Source organism: Loxodonta africana, chromosome 15, assembly GCF_030014295.1.
Source record: "Loxodonta africana isolate mLoxAfr1 chromosome 15, mLoxAfr1.hap2, whole genome shotgun sequence".
NCBI lineage: Eukaryota > Metazoa > Chordata > Mammalia > Proboscidea > Elephantidae > Loxodonta > Loxodonta africana.
In genome coordinates this window covers 67,597,673-67,603,410 of record NC_087356.1, presented here as the reverse complement: position 1 = coordinate 67,603,410, position 5,738 = coordinate 67,597,673, and positions in this window count along the sequence as shown.

Here is a 5,738-nt window from a genome sequence, read left to right as displayed (position 1 = left end):
ACCAGTAATTATCAATGCATCTTGACTGTATGTTTGATCATTTTCAGATTGCAGGAGTTGGTAAAAATCTTCATTTTTTTAAATCTCTGGCCTTAGTGGTTGATGCTTAAATTTGAATAATAATGTATTAACTTGTCTGCCTTGTAGGCATATGGATATTATCTTATCACTGACATGGTTGTATTTCAGGAGAGATCTTGAAATGTTCTTTTTGAAGATGAATGTGACTCCAATCCTCTTCAATTTGTCATTCCTCGATAATAGACCATGTGGTTGTTCAGTTCAAAATGGCTAATACCAGAAATCTAATGACATATTGTTAAAAAGTAAAAATGTTACCTTGAGGACTAGGGTGCTCCTCACCCAAGCCATGGTCTTTTCATTTGCCTCATATGCGTGCGAAAGCTGGACAATGAATAACGAAGATGGAAAAGGAGCTGATGTATTTCAATTATGGCATTGGTGAAGAATATTGAATATATCATGGACTGCCAAAAAAATGAATAAATCTGTCTTGGAAGAAGTACAGCCAGAATGCTCTTTAGAAGAGAAGATGGCAAGACTTCACCTCAGGTACGTTGGACATATTCTCAGGAAGGTCCAGCCCCTGGAGAAGGACATCTTGCTTGGTAAAGTAGAGGGTCAGCAAAAAAGAGGAAGACCCCCGATGAGATGGAGTCACACAAGTGGCTGCAACAATGGGCTCAAACAAGCAATAATGACGAGGATGGTTCAGGTCCTGGCAGTGTTTTGTTCTTTTTTGCATATGGTTGCTAGGAGTCAGAACCGACTAGATGGCACCTAAAAACAACATTGTCAGCATATAGAAATTCAATTGAATTTTTTTATGTTGATCTTTAAGCTGCAACTTTGCTGTACTTCTAAATTAAGTTTAATATGTTTTTTATGGATTTTCCATATATAAATTTTATAATATTGTAGTAGAGATGGTTTTACCTCCTCCTTTCCAATATGGGCAAATTTAATTCATTTCAGACTAATCACTCTGCCCTGAACCTCACGTGTAAGTAATATTGAACAGAAATGGCTAGAGTAGTCTCTTATTCTTCATACTTGAAGGAAAGCGTCCAGTCTTTAAGCATTAAGTATTGTTATCTGTTTTTTTTATTTTTTCCACACACACACAAAAAGGAATATTTTTCAGCAGAGCATGTACTCACCATATTTCATCATAAACTAATTTCTTACGTCCAGCTGATCCTTGTTGTTGTTCTTAGGTGCTGTCGAGTCATGTCCGACTCATAGCGACCCTCTCTACCGCAGAACGGAACACCGCCTGGGCTGCGCCATCCTTATGCTCCTTATGCCTGAGCTCATTATTGCAGCCGCGGTGTCAATCCATCTCGCCGAAGATCTTCCTCTTTTCCACTGACGCTGTACTTTACCAAGCATGATGTCTTTCTCCGTGGGTTGATCCCTCCTGACAACATGTCCAAAGCATGTAAGACCCAGCCTCACTATCGCTGCTTCTAAGGAGCATTCTGGTTGTACTTCATCCAAGACAGATTTTTTTTGTTCTTTTGGCAGGCCATGGTACATTCAATATTCTTTGCCAACACCACAATTAAAAGGCATCAATTCTTCTTTGGTCTTCCTTATTCAGTGTCTAGCTTTCAAATGTATATGATGCAATTGAAAATACCATGGCTTGGGTCAGGTGCACCTTAGTCTTCAAGGTAAAATCTTTGCTTTTCAACATTTTAAAGAGGTCCTTTGCAGCAGATTTGCCCAATGCAATGAGTCTTTTGATTTCTTGACTGCTGCTTCCATGGGTATTGATTGTGGATCCAAGTAAAATGAAATCCTTGACAACTTCAATCTTTTCTCCATTTATCATGATGTGCCTTATTCGTCCAGTTGTGAGGATTGTTGTTTTCTTTACATTGAGGTGTAATCCATACTAAGGTTTTGATCTTCATTAGTAAGTTCTTCAAGTCCTATTCACTTTCAGCAAGAAATGTTATGTCATCAGCATAATGCAGGTTGTTAATGAGTCTTCCTCCAATCCTGATGCCCCAATCTTCTTCATATACTCCAGCTTCTTGGATTATTAGCTCAGCATACAGACTGAATAGGTATGGTGAGAGGATACATCCCCGACACACACCTTTCGTGACTTTAAACCACTCAGTATCTGCTTGTTCTGTCTGAACAACTGCCTCTTTATCTATGTGGAACATTGTCTGATATAGTGCCAGAAAATGAGCCCCCCAGATTGGAAGGCACTAGAAAGATGACTGGGGAAGAGCTGCCTTCTCAATGTAGAGTTGACCTTAATGACATGGATGGAGTAAAGCTTTCAGGACTTTCATTTGCTGACATGGCATGACTCAAAATGAGAAGAAAAAGCAGCAAACAGCCATTAACACTTGGAACCTAGAATGTATGAAGTATCAATCTAGGAAAATGAAAAATCATCAAAGAAGAAATGAAAAGCATAAACATCAATATCCTAAGCATTAAAAAAAAAAAAAAAAAAAAAAAGCATTAGTGAGGCCAAATGGTCTGGTATTGGACATCTTGAATTGAACATTCATGTAGCCTACTATGCCAGGAATGACAACTTGAAAAGGAATGGTGTTGTATTCTTTGTCAAAAAGAACATTTCAAGATCTATCCTGAAGTACAATGCTGTCAGTGATAGGATAATATCCATACACCTACAAGGAAGACCAGTTATGCCACTATTATTCAAGTTTATGCACCAACCACTGAGGCCAAAGATGAAGAAATTGACGATTTTTATCAGCTTCTGCAGTCTGAAATTGATCGAATATGCAATCAGGATGCATTGATAATTATTGGTGATTGGAATGAAAAAGATGGAAACAAGAAAAAAGGATCAGTAGTTGGAAAGTATGGCCTTGGTGACAGTAACAATGCTGGAGATCAAATGATAGAATTGTGAAAGACTAATGACTTCTTAGTTGAAAATATCTTTTTTCACCAACATAAATGGCGCCATGGACCTTGCCAGATGGAATACACAGGAATTGGATCGACTGCATCTGTGGAAAGAGACGATGGAAAAGCTCAATATCATCAGTCAAAACAAGGCCAGGGGCTCGCTGTGGAACAGACCATCAATTGCTCATATGGAAGTTCAAGCTGAAACTGAAGAAAATCAGAGCAAGTCCACAAGAGCCAAAATATGACCTTAAGTATATCCCATCTGGATTTAGAGACCATCCCAAGAATAAATTTGACACCTTAAACACTAATGACCGAAGACCAGATGACTTGTGGAATGACATCAAGAACATCATACAGGAAGAAAGCAAGAGGTCATTGAAAAGACAAGAAAGAAAAGACAAAGATGGATGTCAGGGGAGACTCTGAAACTTACTCTTGAACATTGAGCAGCTAAAGAAAAAGGAAGAAATGATAAAGTAAAAGAACTGAAAAAATATTTCAAAGGGCAGCTCGAGAAGACAACGTAAAGTATTATAATGACAGGCGCAAAGAGCTGGATATAGAAAACCAAAAAGGAAGAACACGGTCCATATTTCTCAAGCTGAAAGAACTGAAGAAAAAATTTAAGCCTCAAGTTACAATACTGAAGAATTCTGTAGGGGAAAATATTAAACAATGCAGGAAGCGTCAAAAGATGGTGGAAGGAATATACAGAGTCATTATACCAAAAAGAATTAGTCGACGTTCAACCATTTCAAGAGGTAGCATATGATCAGGAACCGATGTTACTGAAGGAAGATGTCCAAGCTGCACTGAAGGCATTCGTGAAAAACAAAGCTCCAGGAATTGATGTAATATTATGAGCTGACCCTTAGAATCATTTACATTTGAGGAATCTTGGCAAATCTTAAAGTTAATTTTTAGTACTTTAATAAAAGGAAATTTTGGAGTTGTTATTTTTCCCCGCTAGGAAGAGTTGGTTCCCTAAATTTGAGAATTGGAAGAAGGATTTAGTGAGGAGTCACAAACTTGAATGCCTTTATGGATCAAACAGGTAACAGAAATTTATAAAGGGGTAGGACATAAAGATTAGTGATTTGAAAAATTCACATTTTGTAAAAGGCCCTAAATTCAAACATATTTCTCAAGCACTGTGTTACCAAACAAAATATATCTACTGGACTACTTCTTCCCCTCAAGTTCAGGGATTTGCAACTGTTGATGAGGGAAGATAGGAGAACATGACAGACGAACTCAGGCTGCTGGAGAGACAATGCCAGAAGACATTCTTCATGGCCATGGCTTTCTACTACTCCATTTGCAGTTGTATTCTGCCTGTGGTATAATAACTCTTTATACTCAAACCTTTAATAAAAATGTATTCTATTCCCCAGTCATGTTTTAGAGGCACCTTAAAAAAAAAAAGTTTTTAAAAAAACAAAGGCTAGCATGATCAGTCCTATCAGCTTCAGGAAATAGTGAGTGGCAAAGATGAGAAAGATCCAATATAGAGTTGTTTTTGGAAGATGGGGACCAGGTGACAGCAGAGAAGCAGACTGTAGTGTGAAATGACTCAATAGAGCGTGTAAGAAAAGCACCCTTTCCTCAGTTTTAAGAATAATGGCCCAGGTAAGAAGGAGCATAGGAGCAAACCACTGCTAATATGTGTGATTTAACTTGAGTCATTTCATACAAATATATATTTTAATGGCACCCAGGCTAGTACCTGCTCTGGAGACATGTAAGTTATGTTATTTATACTGGAAGTATCTAAAGATCATTTTGAAACTCATTTATGATACAATATACTAGTAATTTAGTATAACTACTGTGTCTTTGGAGTCCCTGGGTAGAGCAAATGGTTAACCTACTCAGCTGCTAAACAGAAGAATTGAGGTTTAAGTCCATTCAGAGATGCAGAAAGGTTGGAAATTAAGTCTACCCAGGTGCCTCAGAAGAAAGGACTGGTGTTCTACTTCCCCCAAAAGAAGCCACTGAAAACCCTGTGGTGCACTGTTCTACTCTGACACGCATGGACTTGCCATAAGTCAGGCTGGACTAGACAGTGACTTTTTTGTTTTGCTGGTATGAGTCAGGATCGACTCAACAGCAGTGGGTTTGGTTTTTCTTGTTTTATATTATACACACATTTTTTGTTTGAAATTTAAGCTCTGCCCCTCTCAAATATCTTAGGCAAGTATTCTTCCTAACTTTTAAACTTGTTTTTCCTTGATTTTGGAACTTCGCATTTCTCAGCTATCAACCGGTTGCCATCCATTCGATTCCAACTCATAGCACCCTATCGGACAGAGTAGACCTGCCCCACAGGATTTTCAAGGAGCAGCAGGTCCATTTGAACTGCTGACCTTTGGATAAGCAGCCACAGCTCTTAACCACCACACCACCAGGGCACCCTCTTAGCTATTAGAAGTTTTTAAAATATTTTTGAAACAAATGGAATTCAGAAGTATCTAAAAATTAATTTATTAAGTTGTAAAAAATGTGTTTTCAAGCAATTTAATTCAAGGCTTGCTTTGTGGGGAAAAAAAACCAGAAAAGACATTATTTTAACTTTAGATCATTTTTATATGCTAGATATTTAATATACAACACAAGAACTCTAGTTGTACTACAGGATCTAGAGTAAAGAAAAAGAACACTATCTTTAATATTGCCTGGAATGTTTGTATGTTATGTTGTAACTGCACTCTCTCATGTATATGATTTGAAATGAAATTAACTTATTAATTTTCTTTTAAATGCTTATCTACTATACTTCATTGCCACTATTATAAGCATGGAAC